The sequence below is a fragment of the Hippocampus bargibanti genome, linkage group LG09, assembly GCF_051943395.1.
Source record: "Hippocampus bargibanti isolate YZ-2025 linkage group LG09, ASM5194339v1, whole genome shotgun sequence".
In the NCBI taxonomy this organism is placed as follows: domain Eukaryota; kingdom Metazoa; phylum Chordata; class Actinopteri; order Syngnathiformes; family Syngnathidae; genus Hippocampus; species Hippocampus bargibanti.
In genome coordinates this window covers 15,357,303-15,377,500 of record NC_142742.1, presented here as the reverse complement: position 1 = coordinate 15,377,500, position 20,198 = coordinate 15,357,303, and the positions used below count along the sequence as shown (strand labels likewise).

Genomic DNA, 20,198 nt, shown 5'->3' with positions numbered 1-20,198 from the left:
GGAAATATATGAAAATACTGTATATGTTTTGGAATGGTGCAGATCCAGTATGTTATTATTTTTTAATAATGTTCCATTCACTGCCACACTTTAAATAAGAGTGCCAGTCGGTGAGCTAAAAAGCAGGCTTGCGGTGGGCTTACCTCGTACACGAGAGGGAGGCCAGTGGAAGTCTTGGTGGCGGAAAGACAGCGTGAGAGGGTCATGAAATATCTCCAAATGAGAGTGAGCCGTGCATGCACAGATAAACCTGATGTGGTTTATATACCCTGAAAGCAAGTGCTCCTCTTCTCGTATTGTCAGAGTGCGTTTGCATAGCTGCTCAAGAGGCTCTGCTCCTGCTAACTCCTTTGCATTGCTCAATGTTTGTCTTCCCTTCTATGACGTGAGACAAAATATTGGCCATATGCTCATCGGGCCATAAAGTGGACTGAAGCGCAAACACAGCAGCGCGTGGATCAACCTTGCTTGCACATTTGGTTTTCTCTTCGTTCTTTTCCTGACATCTGCAACCAACGTGGACTATAATGCTGGTGAATAATGTCACAGTTACGGAGATAAGGGGGTAGCAGGTTGATCTTCACATTAGTCCCGACGCAGGGCTCTCCATAATAAATGGCTTGGTAACCAAGAAGTAACATTCAGAGAAGAGCAGATGTGACATGCTATCCATGACGCAGCCACGTTTACATTAGATACCCTGATACAATGATTGATGACCAGCCCGGGCTGACGCCAATTCACAACGCCCATTGAAGAGTCTTTGAGCATGCGGCGAATCTATCCGCTCACTCTTTGTTAAAATATACCACTAAATATCCTAAACTCACCCCCCCCCCCCGCAAAAAAAAATAAATAAATCATCACTATCATTAAAACAACGAAAGACACTATTCACTCTTTATTATACTATATAAATAAGACATGGTAAACTTGTGGAAAATAATAATCTGAATCTTGTTTGATTATCAACCAAAAGTTTGCGTAATGAAGAGTATATCAATAATTTGTGTGATTGATAATAACCTTTTAGTCATGGTTAAGACGATGAAAGCACAGAGGTCACCAACATGGTGCACATGGGCCTGTTCTATAAGTGGATAACAAGTGATTGGGAGATCTTGTTGAAGGGTACATTTAAATCCCTGCGAACACGAGCTGAGATTCATAACATTAAATTGTTGCATATTTATACACTGCAATATATTTCCTGGAGGTTGAAGGCAAATCAAAGTTTTATATATATATATATATATATATATATATATATATATATATATATATATATATATATATATATATATATATATATATATATATATATATATAGTTAAGTTATATATATATATATAAATATAGTTAAGTTATATATATATATATATATAAAAACTTAACTATATATTTTTTTTTTTTTTTTTTTTTTTTTTTTTTTTCTACATCTTTCTTTCCTTTCATCTTCCTTTCATAACTTTGCGTCTGTATAATGTAAATTTCTCCTCTGTGAGTGTAATTCAGGTAAATCCAATCCAATCCAAGAACAGCTCCTCATAAAATGCACTTTACAAGGTGGCAGGTATAGACTGATTTCAATTTAATATGAGTTTGATGCGGTTGGTTCATTCTGAACATAACCATATTCCAATTTATTAGAAGGTACACACACCTGGGTATGCACAAGTTCTTTTGTTGAGTTTTACATCCTATTGAAAGGGTTTTGTTTACATTTGTTTGCGTTGTACAGGTTTTGGGTCAGACCAGAATGCAAGAGATTTATTTTGGTGTCATATAATCTCATGTAAATCTGGCATTGCATTAGGGTGGTGTAGAGAGAAAACTATCTATAGGCGCGTATCTCTTTGAGTCCACCAAACACCATCCCCTTTATCAGAGGTTGAGGTATAGAAGCTCACAGGAGGACATGGCTAATTGTTGAGGAAGAAAGCAATACGAGGCAAACACCGGGCGTGCTATTATGACACCTTTGGGGGTCTAGAGGCTAAATCACGACAATGATTTTATTGTGGGGAGCCTGGAATTCGTGCATGATAATAACAGTGTTGCCTGGTGTTGCAGGAGTGACCATCAATCAATCGTGAATACACAGCTGATGCGGATTTTTGCAGTGCCGCTTTGTTGATGAAAGAGCGAGATTATCCTGCCATCTTCAAGGGTGTCACTAAGACCCGAGGAATACAAATAAATAAATTGGCCTCGTACCTCGCTTGAATTCCACATTAAGGCCAAGTAGTTAGTTTAGAGGTGGAATGTATTCATGGGGTTCACACCAATGAGAAAGAAGCTTCCCACTCAACCGCTGACTCGCTTTGAGAATACTACTGTGTTGTTTGAGATTCGCCACAAGTGCTCCGGGTGCTAACTACAAGATCTCCTGAAAAGGAATGGGTGAGATAGGCCCTGTCGGTCAAGCAATTATCAATCCCCGGCCTTAAGCTTGGTGATGACCATACTTCAAATGTTGTTAATGGTCGTGTGAAGACACCGTTGGCACGGCTTTCTGAAATCAATCAGTTCAAGTTTTAATGTATCGACCACTCGAGAGGAAAGTGGGAGCGCTTCTCAAGCAAATTGGCACGGTTTTCATGGATGATACACTTTTTAAAAAGTTTAATTAAACTTGAGGGCTCACTTGTATGCTGAGGACTCACCCGCTGATCGCCGCCGGTATCCGTTTGAAAGGTTTTGCAATTTTTCTCCCCAAATGCGTGCACTTAGCCTTGAGGTTTCGCGTGAGATCGTGGATCTGCACTGTTAAGGTAGGAATGAATGGCTGTTGTTAGCCCTTCAAGGAGATGAGCTGTTGTCCAAGAAATGCTTCTCATCTGTTGAATATATGCACGTCTTAAATGACGAAAGGCACGTTGTGAATACAAGCAGCTCTGGATCTTGTCCGTGTTAAGATGTCTGAGGCGACGTTACAAGATGGAGGTAAAACAGAAAAGGATGGAATGAGATGTTTGAAAGCGGTCGAGAAAGAAACATGGAATAGGTTCAGTGAATATGATTCCCACTATATTTTTGGGTGCTTTATTCTTGAGATAAACATGTTTTGATTGAGATCCGTTTTATTTAGTTCAGACGATTTCATTTTGTGCAACCCCTATATTCTATTGAAGTAAAATTGAGCAAATTCAACAAAAACATGTTTCAGGGAAAGGGCTGTCCAGTCGGTCTGCAACCATCAACTAAACACGAAAAATGTAGAGGAGGTGTGCCGATTACGTCAATCGCGGTCGCTCAGTATATCGTGGACTGGAGCCAAGTCAATCACGAGAAAAAAAAAAAAAAAAACAACTGTCTTTGTGCATGTTATTCAGATATATTTTTGTTCTCATCTACATGGCACCCTTATCATGCCATCAGTTTCATTTTCACAAAGAGTATTAAAAATAAAACGGGCATGGATTAAATAATTATACCCCACCCCCACTGAGTATAACAAAATCAAATTCATTATAACATAGACACAAAACGACTAATCGGGTGCAGTTAATTGCAAATTTGTCAAGACGAGGGATCACCAACCTTTTTGAAACCCAGCCCTACTTCTTATGCACCGATCTGTGTGAAGCGCGACAGATTTGAAGCACACTTCTGAAGTACCGGTAATACATTTGCTCAAATTATTCTCATTAATGTTGGTGTGACATGTTAATAATCCTGAATTATTTTTCATGATCCCCATACTACTTACCGTATTTTCTGGTGTATAAAGTGCACCCCAAAGCCTTCATTTTCTTCAAGCGATGACCCTGCACCTTATATACAGGTGCGCATTATACAGTATGTGAAGTAATATTGAGCCACAAGAGGTCTCTTAACTACTGTCAGAAGCCACAAACTCCATCCCTCCCTCCCTTGTAGAATACTTAGTGTGTAATCTCAGCCTTTACTGTAGCACCTTATAATACGGTGAGCCTTATATTTGGAACACTTATCTATTTAGATCTTATATTTGAGAAAGTCTTCATTCATTGAAATATACTCCAGTGCGCCTTATGTATCCGAAAAGTTTGAAAATACACCATTCATTGGGGGTATGCCTTATACTCCAGTGCACCATAGACACCAGTGCGCCTTATACATTGAAAAATATGATGTTATTTTTCCAATTCTCTTCCTTTCATAATTTTACTGCTGTGAATTAGGAATTTATCCAATGGGTGACAAATAAAGTTTATATCATCATTGTCATACGGAATGCAATTTATTTTACACATGGCGGGGCGATCAAGATTTTACAATGGGCGGTTAGCTCAGTTGGTCAGAGCATGGCACTAATAATAAGCCTTTAATAGTTCCATTTTGGCACTATTAAAAGCTTTCTGATTCTGGTGCAATGCAACACAATTGAATTTACTTTAAGGTGAGTTCTTATTGAACAGAATTTGAGTTCAAGGGCTATAAATATTCAGTCATTTACAGACAAAAGTATCAATTCATTTTTTTGCATGGAAAAACAGAGGATCTGATCCTCACTACATTTTGGTTTCACCGATTCATAAGATGAGATGTGGCGCTTCCCAATCACACTTTCTTCGACAATCCTGGCAGCGCATCAAGGCTTGTTGGTTATATCAGTTACTCCTATTCCTATTGGATGGCTTTGGTGTAGAAGCACTTAAGAGCCCTGACCTCAACCCCATCAAACCCCGTTGGGATTGGCTACAATCAAGAGTGTACGCCAGGCACTCTCTGATCTATGACCTAAAAATCTTCTACTTGAGGATTGGGCAACAAATTCACAGAAGAGTGGAATCAGTCATTTGTGTAAATGGGAGTCAAATCCATAACTGACATGTTCACTTCATATTCTCCAAATGTCTCACCAGATACAAAACAATTACTTTCGCTCAGGTGAGATATTTTATATCCAAAGAGGTCAATCATTACTTCAGACAGAGGTTTCCCTTCACGAAGGCTTTGCGAGTAATGCTTCCTGCGTACAAAGTCGGAGACATACTGTCCAGTAAGTCAAGCAAGAATGAAATGGGCGCATGTTTCACACATAAAAGCTCCAAATTAAAAGGGAGGCAGAGACCATTCGTCTAGCAGCAAGCCAACGTTCTTGTTTCGTGGCTATGGAAGGGGCATTAAAATCAATCATGGAGGTCACCTCTTGGGGTCAACTTCAACACAGTGGACAATAGTCGTCTCCCAAGGTGAAAGTAGAGCGGCAGTATCGAATCACAGCGAGGACCTCCTCAACAATCTCAATTGGAGAGGTTTTTGTAACAGGTGGAGAAGCAAATTATGTGGTAAATAAGAGATGGAAGTGAAGAGAGGCACATTGACAATGGCGGTGCAGCAGTAGTCTCTCAAGGTAGTCAGGAGATGTCAACGTGCTGACTTACATTGATTTCCCGGCAAGTTGATGAAAAGAGAACTTCAAAAATACAGGTTGCGACAGTTACCTCACTTTTCGTCTCCCAAGATTTGTTGCATCTTTTAAAACAATAAATCTGACCATGAGTGAAGGACGAGTTATTTCAAGATGAGCAGAGCAAAGCTTGTCCTTGCCTCCTCTTCTCAGCGCATCTTTAGGCAAAGATTTGAAAACTTCACTAAGTCATAAACTTTAACCTTCACAATCGGGCCAAAGCAAAATATGACAGGAAAGAATATAATATATTTTAAATAGAATGTCGTGGACAAGATTGGTCGAATTAGAACAAGGATATTTCTAGGACATTTCAGAAAAAAACAATACTGAAAAAGTATGGGCTGCATTTACTGTCAAACACGAATATAATACAACTGTATGCAAGCTCATTTTGTGACTGATGACCTGGGCTTGTATCTGCTCGTGGTTGCAATGCGAGCATGTGTAATGTTCAAAGCCACACCGACCACAAACATCAAAGTGCTTTCAAAATATCGTTCAGGATAAGCAATTAGTTCTGGGAGACAGAATGCACCGTTTAACCCAGGTGTCGGGAACCTATGGCTGGCGAGCCATATATGGTTCTTTTGATGATTGCATATGGCTCGCCGATAAAACTAAAAACATATTCTCGTTTTTTTCGCCGTTCATTTCCTGTTGGGGCTGCAGTTGGCGGAAAGCGCAATTTTGATTGGATGACAGTGACCTAGGTTGGCCGAAAGTTCCATTTTGATTGGATGATACTGGCCGTCATGTTGAAACAGGTAAATGCCCCTTTAAATGAGGCCAACGAGTGCACTTCAGTTTGAATGCATCGGAGCATTCGCCTTTGAGGAGTGAAAACGTTCTGATTCTAATTTGCAATGAAACAATACCATCGATGACACAGTCGAATGTCAGTGACATTTTAACAATCCCCATGTTAACGTGAGCATCAACATACTTCTGCGAGACGTATATTGCAGATAGCAAGTGTGGAAGCTTATGAGCCGTGGATGAAAAGGTTTCTTCAGCCGTCATACTTCATTGAAGGTGTTGGACGTTTCGCTTCTTATCCAAGAAACTTTGTCAGCAAACTAAAGTCTCACTGGTAGTTTAGGCCCTATATATATATATCCCTACTGTCCAGACATGGCGGTGCCGGACTCTGCTATGATAGATGAGAAGGTTTCTTCAGCCGTCATCTGTACAAATTTGAAGGTTTCGTACGTTTCGCCTCCTATCCAAGAGGCTTCGTCAGCGAACTAAAGTCTGACTAGTCGTATCGACCCTATTTATATATCCCTAATGTCCAGACATGGCTGCGCCGAACACAGCTATGATAGATCCCTACTCTCAGGTTGGGGGGAGCAGAGGACCACTCCCTGTGGCTCCACTGATTGTTCCTACATTCCTGACTAACGACTGGCCTATTTGCCCCACTCCCACCGGTATCACCTCATCAGCATTACGAATGTTGCCTAACCTGTTTTGCCTAAGCAGGCTATTGTATGAACGATCCAAATTGAACCTCACCCCACCAGACCGGTTTAATGAAGGATTTTGTTGTTTTATAAGAATCGCTTCTTTTACCCCCCTTTCAAACCATCTATGTTCTTTCGCTAAGATTTTAACCTCATTGTCGTCAAATGAGTGGTTGCTAGCTTTTAGGTGCAAATGTACTATCGATTGAGGCCCACTAGTATTATCCCTGCGATGTTGATAAAGTCTTTTTTTGAGAATTTGTTGAGTCTCCCCAATGCACTGCTCTTTACAATTTTCATTCTTACAATGTATTGAATAAACTATAATATAATAAAGGACTCTGTAATTTTTCAGAAACTCCTGCAATTTCATCTGTGCTGTATGTCATGCATATTAGCATATTTGACAATAAAGCTGACTTTGACTTTGACTTTGACTTGAATGTAAGGTACTGCTACTCCTGCAATGTAAGGTGAGAATTTTTGGTTTCATTCCCCATTCTTTCTTTCTGACATTTGTTGAATGACCACTGAGGGTACCCACAGTTAGTGAGTGCTCTCCTGATATGTTTTGATATGAATGAAACCAAAAATTCTCACCTTACATTGCAGGAGTTTCTGAAAAATTACAAAGAGTCCTTTGGCAACACAAAATTCCTACTTATTTCAAACCGATAAACACGTTAAGGCAAAAATTAGTGCATCCAAAAGATAGGCTACCAAATGAAAAACAAAGTAATGTAGTTTATTCAATACATTGTAAGAATGAAAATTGTAAAGAGCAGTACATTGAGGAGACTCAACAAATTTTCAAAAAAATACTTTATCAACATCGCAGGGATAATAAAAGTGGGCCTCAATCGGCAGTACATTTGCACCTAAAAGCTAGCAACCAGTCATTTGACAACAATGAGGTTAAAATCTTAGCGAAAGAACATAGATGGTTTGAAATGGGGGTAAAAGAAGCGATTCTTATAAAACAACAAAATCCTTCATTAAACCGGTCTGGTGGGGTTGGATCGTTCATACAATAGCCTGCTTAGGCAAAACAGGTTAGGCAACATTCGTAATGCTGATGAGGTGATACCGGTGGGAGTGGGGCAAATACGCCAGTCGTTAGTCAGTAATGTAGGAACAATCAGTGGGGCCACAGGGAGTGGTCCTCTGCTCCCCCCAACCTGAGAGTAGGGACCTATCATAGCTGTGTCCGGCTCGCCATGTCTGGATATTAGGGATATATAAATAGGGCCGATACGACCAGTCAGACTTTAGTTCGCTGACGAAGCCTCTTGGATAGGAGGCGAAACGTCCGAAACCTTCAAACTTACACAGATGACGGCTGAAGAAACCTTCTCATCGATGAACCACTCCTGTACGACTGAGAGCTTACACAGACGTCTGCTATGATAGGTCCCTGCTCTCAGGTTGGGGGGAGCAGAGGACTACTCCCTGCAGCTGCTCCACTGATAGTTCCTATCGTTCTGACTAACGACTGGCCTGATTGCCCCACTTCGACCGGTATCACCTCATCAGTATTACTAATCCAATGTTGCCTAAGCAGGCTATTGTATGAACAAATCAAATTGAACTTAACCCCACCAAACCGGTTTAATGAAGGATTTAGTTGTTTTATGAAAATCACTTCTTTTACTCCCCTTTCAAACCATCTATGTTCTAAGATTTTAACCTCATTGTCGTCAAAAGAGTGGTTGCTAGCTTTTAAGTGCATATGTACTGCCGATTGAGGCCCACTAGTTTTATCCCTGCGATGTTGATAGTCTTTTTTTTGAGAATTTGTTCAGTCTCCCCAATGTACTGCTCTTTACACTTTTCATTCTTACAATGTATTGAATAAACTACACTACTTTGTTTTTCATTTGGCAGCCTATGTGCCGTGTGCAGGCTAGCTAGCAGTAACTTTGCCTCTGGAACGGCAAGTTGAATTTCATTCCGATCGTTTGCCTGGATTTTTACCAATCACGAGGACAGAAAACCATTCATGTTAACGGTGAGTACTATCACAAAGTTATTTTAAATAATACATTCTGATATTTTGTTGAAAAGTGGCGGCTGCGCGTGCATGCGTGTTTGCGTGTGTGTGTGCGTGTGCGTGTGTGTGTGTGTGTGTGTGTGTGTGTGTGTGTGTGTGTGTGTGTGTGTGTGTGTGTGTGTGTGTGTGTGTGTGTGTGTGTGTGTGCGCACGGGCCCGTGTGTGTGTGTGCGTGCGTGTGGCTCTCACTTAAAAACATTTCGAAATATTTTACTTTGATGGCTCTCTTCGTCAAAAAGGTTCCCGACCCCTGGTTTAACCGATAATATGACAACAGTTGAGTGATTTGCACAAAGTTTGTGTGTGGTTATGAGTGTGTCTTGTTTTATCCCTCAAGCCCTAAAATATGAATTCCTCCAATTGCATTGAATCTAAAAGTTTAACACAAACGCGATTATTGTCAGACTGTGTTGTTCTTGGAAAAAAAAATGCATTAGCAAAATTATACGGAAGGCCGAGCTTCAATATTCGCTCGAGTCGTCGCTTATGTCTGCGCGTGTTGAAGAAAAGTGCCCCTTTTGGGTGCAGTGAGCAACCCGTGAGGATATGAACCAAAACCAGACAATGGAGGAGAACATGAGGGCTTAGGGGTGTGAAACATTCACCTTGAACCAGGCTGCTCCTTGCAGACACAAGGATTACCCATCTGCACATTTCTGAAGCCCTTTGATTAAGAATGCATTCAAATTGAAAGACGACAAGGAGAATACACAATTTAGTAATTTCAATGGATTGCTGCAGATGGGTTGCCGACATATTTAGATAATCAACATGGAGATATTTTCTTTATACGAGGCCCGTGTCGGCAATTAACATGTTTTGTGCTGAGGTAAAAACTTTTTTTCCAGGCAGTGACGATGGACGAAAATACATTAGAGGAGGTCATGAAAATGGGCTTCTATTCTTTGCGTTAAAAGGAAGCTTTTATAAGGTGATAGCGGCGGAGGCATAAAACCCTCAAGGGCAAATAAATGATAAAGAACTCGTCTTTAATTGGCACCCATTTGGTATTTGATAAATAACACTCCAAATGTCCTATCCCCATTTCAATGGATTGTATGGAAAGTCGCTCTTAAACTCCAACGGCATGGGCGAAAAGCAGCCACAATGGTGTCAGAACACGTTACCCATTTCATACTTGTTTTATCATTCCGAAAACTCATAATGGTAGTGATGGGGCTATTGCTATCAAGCTATGGTTGTAACACAGTGCTACACATTTTTTAGAGGGGTGGTAGGGGGGTCCTGTTTCTTCGACTGGACTCTACTGGACTTGAATAAATAATAAAAGGGAGTTTTCCAAATCCTGTGCCGAATTGGTGTTTGTGAATGCCATGACTGAGCTGTCCCTTCCTCAATCACTCGCTCTCGCCACCTAATGGTAAAAGTATGTGCCAGATTCAGAGGGAAAGGGTGTACAAACACATCCTCCCTCTTTCAGATAATTATGTCTTTTATCCAAGAGACACATATGACTACTTTAACGTCGGACATCCACCAGTCCTAATGGCCCATTATTCAAATAAAAGGGGGGAACACTGTAGGGTTGGTGACCTCCACCGTACGGCGGGCCCTCCATCCAGGCACACCTGCTGAGACAAGGTAACATTTATCAGTGACACCTTCACAGGAGCGAAACAAAATAGCAGGCGGGGTCAGCAGTAAGGAGCACGCCAGTCCCGGCATATTGCAAACATATCAATTTGCGACAGCCCGACTCTTGTGGTTGCCAGGCTACTGCCTAATATATGGTGACTGAGTGTACGTCAGGAAAACAGAAGTAAGATGTTGACTTTGAGATAAGCACCTCTTCAAATTAAACAGCACCATCACATTGCATTCAAAATAACATTTCCAAAGGTCAACTTTAAATGGTCCCCATTTGGCATTTTAAAAAAGTGTTCTTCAACTCACTAGATCCTCAAATTTGCATAGCAGTTACTTTAGTTAGCGACATTTCATTATTTATGTTTTCATTACATTGAATGGAGGGGATAATATCACACTGCCGGAGTTTTGTAGTGTGTGTGCCCTTGTCATCTGAACACTCGGATGTCTCCTTATTAAAGTACACAAAAAGATAATTATGTGCTGCTCTGACTAAACATCGCCATGGTGCCGCACTAGAGAATCATCGCTGAATTGGACACAGGAGAGGGGAGCTCTTATGATGGATGTGCTCGCGCCGTCGCACACATGCGTGCACGAGCGGCGGGCGCATGTCAACTCGCTCTCTCCCAACCTCATCTACGGTGCCGAAGGTCAACAAAATTGTTTTTCAGACACTGATTGCCGTATCAAGCAGACCACACCATTATTTCTAGAGTTGAGTGAGTGTACAGGAAGCCGCACCCTCGGTTTAAAAACACATTACGATATGTTGCGTCTTTTGATCAGTAGATGGATGGTAGGTAGCTTCATCTGCCTGGGTCAGTGACGTGCAGTCACGGGAGGGAGGGGGGGCCGTGCCTCACCTGTCATCATGGAAATATCAAATGAAAAAAATAAATTAAACAGTTATATTTATTTAGTAATTTGTACTTTAAAGTTCTTTTCCATTTAACTTCACCATTTTTTGATTTTTTTTCAAAATCGCTGAATTTTCACATTTACCGTTCAAATACTAAGGGGAGACGAGCGGTGAGGCAGCAGCCGGCTGAGCCTCACCATGGATTGCGCAATGACTATGTGAACTCTGCTGGCTTGCTCTGCAGTGAGACCGCATTGCTGTTTCTCTGCATATCGTTATTAAAGTGCTAAAACATTTTTAGCATATGAACTAAATGTCTGCAGTTTAGCTGGTGTATACAATGTAGTCACTTTACATTATAAACACTGTACTGCAGTGTTTATTTTATTTTATTTTTTTTTATCAAAACTGTGTGCATAGGTGAGGCACACAGTTCTCATGCCTCATGACAGGGGGCACTGGTGATTACAGATTTTTCTTGCACCTCCTCGGCTGCAGAATAATAGAATTAGTGAGAGCAAGCTACAGTAAACAGTTCGCAAGTGCAACCATCCAGTCATTTTTTCGTGTTGCTTGGCCTTATTTTCAGAATGGAGGATTACATATATCAATTGAAAGAAATAGAGAGACTTTTAAAACTGAAGAAACATAAGGAAGGCTTCTACAAAGACGTTATCGATACCTTTCTTCAGAAGGAGCGGCGCATGGACTTCATTTATAAGTAAAGGTAATACGATAACATTTTTTTTTATTCTTTTTTTCTATGCTACAGTTTATATAAAGAATGTAGACATGACATTTTAAACAAACAGGTTAACTGTTGCCAATCAAATGGTGAATAAGCTACTCTATAGAGTTCATATGTTTGTAAATCTGACTGTGATGACGTCAGTGCCTCACCAGCCATGTACCTCACCGCACGTCACTGGCCTGGGTGCCCATCCATCATCGTCAGTCCGTCATTTTTTTCAAGCCGAATTAAACCATCATACTAACCATCATCGCTTCCATCTGTACATTTCACCATCAGTCGGTCTGCCCCTCGCCGCCGCCACACACACACACACATAAAATATGTCATGGTCCAATCAGAAACAAATATTTAATCCAACGAGATTAAATGGATTTTGAAGTATTTAGAGTGCCCTGCCATTGACCATGAAGGTCTGAAATCAGAAAATCAATGAATGGATGGACGGATGACCTGGTGACCGCCTGCAGCAGTTTTAACGCTGAAGATGCAAAAAAGATTATAGATTTGTGTTGTTCAAGAATGTGAAGTAATGTCATCGAGTTGTGCCGCTTTGGCCAATCACAACCCTCACTGTCCCCTGAAGAGATCCTTTTGAAACAGAAGTATTCATTCTCCCACGTTCACAGGGAACGAACCCCTCCATCACAACTACCAGAGTGACCGATCTTCAAACAAACACACAAGACAGGCTTGTTTCTCTCAGTAGTCAGAAAAACAGGTTTCCGTCAGTGATAGACTGTAAAGGGCATCAGTGGATGGCCCAGGTTGTGACAGTTATACTTATGGACGAAATATCCTTTCCGTGCTTTTTTTTCGTCATTTGGCAATCGCCAGCAAAACAGGTGCCTGTCAATGAGAAGTCTGATGAACTTTCTGCCAGTATTGGTGGACAGACCGAATGATATCAAGACAGATAAGGTCAGTTTAACGACTTCATACATCGGTTAGTATTTTTATTCATGAACACTTTTGCTTGATGAAAGGGCCCTTCTCAAATTCCCTCAAACTCCTTCCACATGAATGTCTTCTAAATAAGCCTTTCAGGAACTAAATTTCTTCAATCAGCCATCTGCCCAAAACACCAATGGCTGTCCCACACTTGTTGCGACAAATACCTCAGCGGATGGCTTTGTGGTTGTAATAAGATATAGGGAGACCACATATGTGAATATTTTCTTGGCAGCGAGTGTTCCGACTCATGGCACATGTATGTGTTGTGCGGCGAGACAGCAAGCAGGTGGAAAAAATGATAAAAGTCCACTCAGCCAGATCCAGGATGGATATTATTAGTTTTCTTTATTTGAAGTCGTGGTTGATATCAGTTTTCGGCAGACCACAGGTAACACTGCTCTCCAGGCTGTCCTTTCTCCCTCTTCTTCCTCCTCGAAGTGACTTCCTCAGTCTGGTTTTAAAGGTGGTTCACCTGAGCTTCTGGCCAATCAGGTCCCAGCGGCAATTGGCCATTCCCAGGTGGTTGCAATCACCTTCTCAGAGACAATTAGTGGTCGCCCGTCTCTACTGTTTTGGATGGGGAGAAATGCACACCAAAACACAAAATTATTTAACATTTCTTTTGGCATAATGACATTATGTATGCCGTTTTATCTATCAATAATTTACACGTTGTTATGGCAGTGCATGGTACCTGGTGAGCTCGGTGATGGGAGAAAAAAGAAAGCTGTTAGTTTCTCCCATGAAGCTGCACCATCACCTGGCAAGGCCAAACAGGCTGAATAGAGGTGCTGATGTCATTGGAGGGATGGTATTGATTGACCAGAGGCCACCAAAGGCCAACGCAATTAAGGGAAAGAAAACATACAGCATTAAAGACTGTGTAAATAAAGAGACACTGCAGTAGGGCCACACAAAGGCCAGTCTAGGGCCATTCAGACGCCCCTTGTTCACCGTCGCCTGAGGTCTTGTACGAGAACTGAGGTTCCGGGTGGGAGGCCTGCGTATGGAGGATTTAACACAACTAAATAACAAGGAAATACAATGTGCATTGTGCTTGCATGTTTTATGTCCTCATTCACTTTGTCAGATGTGAAATAACAACACAACATCTCTGAAAAGATTAGATTCCATTCCACCCCCTTTTCGCTTTTCTGGGTTCATACTGCAAGATGTATTGTTTCAAGACTTCAGTAACAGTTTAACAACATATACAGGTACACCTATAGCGAGCTCCGTACCAACTCTGCACACACCAAATTGCAAATGGCTGCTGGATGGGATGTGAAAACAAACATCAAAAACAAAAAGGAGAGTTCACACAGTAATGTAGCATTTTAATACGATCAAAGTGACGAATGTGGGTTATTTTTGCAAAAACGGACAGAAGTGATATTCTTGGGGTTATGCTGCTGATATGAAGGTGGCATAGAAAAAGGTCACATTGTTTTCTTTCTTTGATTTGCCATTATGGGTGGGTGGCAAAAGGGATGAGGTCATAGTGTGTTGCTAGGCTGTGTATGGGAGGTCGAAGCGCAGCCCCCTGTGTCCGGAACTATCAGGCAATCACGGATGAGCTACATGTCGAGGATCTGTTGAGAGAAACAACCTCTCCAGGGTCTGCTCTGCTTCTCCATTGCCACATTTGCAAGTAGCTCACTTGCAAGTGATTCCTTGAACAACAATCCAATGAAATACGCATCATGTATTTTTGGGAAACCAGGGTCACCACATATACACACACACATATATCAAGAATAGTTTTGAACGGAATGCTGCTTCTATGGGCAGACCTGAGACAATTGAGAGAAAATATTTCCTTCTTTAAAAACAATGATTTAGATTTTGGGAACACATTCATCAAATCAACTGTTTCTTTCATTATTTGGTTCACTTTTTAGATATGTGGCGATATTGGAATGCGACACGGATGAGTACAAAGGGACAAAACATGGATGGATTGGTGTTGTTTTACAAATCAATTGTCGTGGTTGATTAATTACCCGGCAGGTGAGATTAAGACATGTTTATTGTTGGATGGAAAGTATGGTATGGATGTAATATGGATCCATTGTAATATGGATGACATGATGGTGGATGGAATACACAAGACAATGTAGAGGCAATTATCACACATATCTCTGTCTCTTTGATTTAGTTTCAAAAACAGTTGTATGGGTAGAGGTGTAAAATGGACAGATTGTTGCATCTGCAGACAGGTGATTAACTCTGTGAATGCAGAGGTTTGATTTGCATGTTTGTTTTGGCCAAGCTTTTACGTCAGCTGCCAATGTTCAGGAATTAAATCATTTTCAAAATGTCGTTCCACACATGCTGTGACAATGATTAATGTCATGACACAGTTTACCTTTTCAATTAAGCAGTATTTAAAGAAAAATATCTAATAATAGCATGCTAATCTTGATAAACAAGAAACTCGCTCGCCCTTACCAGTAAACCAACTCTGAATGGCAATGGCGGTAAATGTGTTAGCATGGTCCTAATTGGTACTTGCAGCAATATGCTTTCATAGGTGTGAGGACGATGTCAATTTGTGTGAAAGGACGTGCTCACATAGAACAACAGGCTGCTCAAGCCCTTTTTTTTGATCCAGCTCTCCCAAACAGACATCGGGGTCACTTATTCCGATGGGCTTCATCTTGCCGTCCGCTGACCCTTCTGTATCTACATCAAAGCAAAAACAGTCATCTCAGTTTCATGTGTGCTCCAGGCATCAACGTGACCCTCAGATAATTCACCCCCACCACCCACCCACAACCCTCATGCAAGCGGGATTGTTAAATGAAGGCCGTATCGACTCTCCTCATTTCCATTTTCTCATCACTGATAGACTTTTATCATTCTAATTTAGGCTTGAAAACCGAGATGGATGCAGGGATGGCCGAGGATGTCGCCATTGCACTCCAGGCACCTCTCCCCTGGAGTACAAAACAGAGGTGGGCAGTTTCATTGTGGGTTGACAAAACCACTATTAAATCAATAAAAAAAAATATTTGCTTATGCAGCTCGCTGCAGATACGGTGTGCTAGCTCTGGCCAGTATGCTCTTGTCACCTAGCGACTAGTGATACTATGATTGGTTAATGACTAGCTAATCATAACTATGGCAAATCATAACCCTGGCGTTGCCAGCATTTTCAAGCTGGCCTTGGGTTGCCAACTCAAACTCTGAGAGACTCAAAGAGGATCTGAGGGAACGAGAGGGAATAGAAATTTAAATAAGGTCAGGTAGGTATGGGGGGGGGGGCAAGATTATGGATAGCCTTACATGTATAAACAAGCATCTTAAATTTGATTATATATTTGAACGGGAGCCAATGGAGCTCTTGGAGGACGGGGGTGATGTGATGAAAGGATAAGGTTCTGGTGATGATCCGGGCTGAAGAATTCTGGACGAGTTGAAGTTTGTGAAGAAGTTTCTGAGGGACACCAAAGAGAAGTGAATTGCAATAGTCAATCCGGGAGGTGACAAGACTATAAACGAGGATAGCAGTGGTGTGAGGAGTGAGAGACGTGCGAAGACGATTGATATTGCGTAGGTGGAAGTACGCAGATCGGGTTAAGTTATTTATATAGGAATGGAAAGATAGTGTGCTGTCAAGAATGACACCTAGGCTTTTCACCTGAGGGGAGGGAGAAAGGGTCGAATTGTCAATAGTTTTAGGCCATCAGAGAAGGCCTTGCAGGCCCTGACGGCCCATCACTGGTTAAAAGCCATCCGACAGCCATTGTTTTCCAATAACTCCAGTCATGATTGAAAACACCCAACAAATTGCTTGTAAAACACTGGAAAAAAAGTAAAGTGAGCTTGTTGTTTTATCAACACTATAATGACAGTACACATCACCATCTGCATCAAACAAATAACAAGAGCAAAGGATGAAGAAGTGTTTTTCTAGATCAGTTTTTCATGCTGAGGTTCGTAGTAGACAATTTCTGCAGACAAAATACAGGACCAAAAGTACTCTTCTGTATACAATACAACACAATACAATACAATACCATACATATTGGTTTATATAGTGCTTTAACAACAGATGAAGCTCGAACAAAGCCCTTAACATGGACACACAACATGTTTGTTATTGATCACATAACTCATTTGAATCGGTTTAGATCTCAAATTGGGTTCTTTCTGAGATAAAACAGAAGTGAAATAAATTATTAAAGTAGTTGACTTTTGTTCATCTAGCATGATATCAATTCCCATTCAACTCAGAATCATATTTGCCCTGGGTTCCAGCTATGGTGTGCCCAATGAAAGTGCCCAAATACATTCTGATTGTTAAGTAGAGAAAATGCATGGAGAAAATATTTTAAAATAATCTGATGAAATGAAATGCGCTGACAGCAAGCACTATATCCTGTAAGTCACCTTTCATTTTAAAGAAAAAGAGTAGCACGCTAGATATCAGGCAATATTCTTCAACAATAAATATATTTTTAATTTGTGCTCTTTTATTAAGCGGCAAAATCACTTGAAAATGAATAGCGCATTATCAAGTCTTCTAGTGGCTCTTACTATTCTTTATCATGAGTTTGTATCACTGCGCAATTCATCTCCAGTAATTCTTCACACTAAATATGTATTATATGAGGCTTCATTTATCATGGCCTGTCAGCTCTTTGGCGTATCATTATTCAGTCTCGAGTTATAAATTGGAATCATTAAACGTTTTTTCAAATAATCTGATGCAATAACTACTCACCCTTTATTGGCTTGTGAAAAGAAAATAGTAAATACAATTGTCTGTCAAGATCTTTGGAGATAGCCGTCTCTCTCAGGCTGCAATGAAATTAGGCCGGGAGCAGGGACAGGATCAATGTCAGCACATTTGTTCGACTTTCATGGTGGAGGGGATCGTGCCAAGCGAATGAAGGATGGGAAGAAAAGGGAGCCGACACGGCTGAACCCGATGAGCAATGTGGCCCTCGCTGTCGATGATGGATTTTTTCTTTATTTATAATGTCACATTAATCAGAGGTGTCTTTTCAACTTCTTGGTGCAGCTTTGTGCCGATGTGTAATGAATATATTCCTGTTCAGCTAAATACATTCACTGTAGGAAGTATTTCAGGACCAACACCAAGAATGTGAGTTCCTTTTTCATTTGTGAAATCCCATTCCCGTTGACCGCTCAATTACTATAAATACGCCTCCACTAAAAAAGAGACACAATACAAGATCTGAATGAGCCATACTTTTCCCAATGTAGAGAGGTATGAATCAAACAACAAAGCATATTTCTTATTGATGAAAAGGTTTCTTCAGTCGTCATCTGTACTTCTTTAAAACCAAATTTACCTGTGAAATCTATCAGGAAGTGTGTGAAATCAGTATACATGAGACACCACAGCAAAACCAAAGAGAGATAAAAGGGTAAATTTCAGAAATTGCTTTGAGAAAAACAATCACAACTATTGGTAAACATGAGGAAAATTAGGAATGAGCAGATTTCAAGGGAGAATTGGATTCAAAATGTGTCAGACGGATACCTCTCAGAGACACAAAAGGCTGTACTAACTAAAGGCTTTAAAAATTATCCAAAGAAGTACAGATGACAACTGAAGAAACCTTTTCACCGATGGACCACTTCTGTACGACTGAGAGCCTACAGAGAAGCATTTTTCTTATTGTGTTTTTTTGCCATAGTTTTCGTACTATGTTGCATCAAACTGAGAAGTGTTGCCAACATTTGTACCATCTTACATTGCTAAAAAAAGGCAATCAACAGCACACAGTAGGAAGCCTTTCCCTCTCGGCTGGAGGAGAAAAACCTCTCTGAAACGTTTAACAGGTGTGTTTTTTTTAAACAGATCTCATGTAAAACCTCATTGGTGGATGTATATACAGTAAATCTGACATGACTGTTAGTGTATTTTTCAAACTGGACAAAATTGTTAACCCCCTTACGTTACCAATTGTTATCCTCTTACATTGATAGAGCTCGAAAAGGAGAAAAGTCACAGTGAATAAACATTTACTGAAAAGTAAACTGGTGAAAATAAGTTTATTGTTTTTTAGGTGATTCAATTGAAATAATATTAATAAAAAATTACAAAAAAAAAATACAACTACTGAACTGAAACCTTTTAAAACAAGTAGCAACCTGATAGCTATAAGACAAGAATATTTTTGTGTTTTGTGTCCTTATTTGATTATGAAGACAAATAATTTGATTGTCAGGAATTAGTTTGTGCGAAACATTTTACCAATTGCATACCAATCATACCATTATACCAATTGCAAAGGTGAAAACTGCCAAAGTTACAACATAATAGTAATATTATTAAGCAATTAGAAAATGTCGATTGCAAGGTGATGAATCAGCGTGTTCCCTGATAGTCAGGGCGAGAAGGAGCATTCATCACACTACTGGTATAGTCTGACACCTGCTGGCCTATTTTGGGGAGCATCGAGATGAGAAATAATAAATTTCCCCTCCGAGAACGTGAAGTTATGCGAGTCTATACTGCCACCTGCCGCACATTTTTTTGTGTTGTTCAAAATACGTGACATCTTTCCTCGATCCACACCACCCATCTTTTAATTACTACAACTCATTATAGAAGCAAGGGCTAGTGGCGCAATGGATAACGCGTCTGACTACGGATCAGAAGATTCCAGGTTCGACTCCTGGCTACCTCGTTCACCAATTTTACAAAGTTCCCTATTGTGGCACTTGAAATGCTCCCTGAAAATTTGGAGTAGCGGCTTTATTTCACTCAAGCCAATTGAATTTTACAACGAAGTTGCTACGTTTGCACTAACAATTTTAAAAACAAATTTATTGTTCTACACCACCGCAAAATACAGCACAGTTCAACCACGAAAAACAATGACAAAATATCTTAATGATCAAATAAAACTTACTGCCTTTTTTCTGTAAATACGCACATGTGGACTCATATTACGTTTCATTTCTGTCATGATTACTTCACAATTGCTTTCCAAATGAAAAATAAAAAATACACGACGAGAACAAGCATCAGTGACATCGTGTGTCCTTAAAATCTTGATCCATGATGTCAAGTGTGCTAAGTACTGTGTCTTGTTGTTTTTTTTTAATCCGGTGTCTAATGTGAATTT

The 20,198-nt window shown here is 40.4% G+C and overlaps 1 protein-coding gene and 1 non-coding gene across 2 annotated transcripts in view; one reads left to right on the top strand and one right to left on the bottom strand.

Annotated features, from left to right (window-relative positions):
- Nucleotides 1-207, bottom strand: part of nkx2.2a (NK2 homeobox 2a) — a 6,846-nt gene extending 6,639 nt beyond the window's left edge. The window contains exon 1 of the mRNA XM_089004573.1: nucleotides 144-207. The gene's annotated coding sequence lies outside the window, so the exon portion shown is untranslated. The remainder of the gene's footprint in view (nucleotides 1-143) is intronic.
- Nucleotides 208-19,684: 19,477 nt separating this feature from the next.
- trnar-acg (transfer RNA arginine (anticodon ACG)) lies at nucleotides 19,685-19,757 on the top strand. Its single transcript has one exon. It is a non-coding gene; the product is annotated as a tRNA-Arg (tRNA).
- The last annotated feature ends 441 nt before the right edge of the window (nucleotides 19,758-20,198 follow it).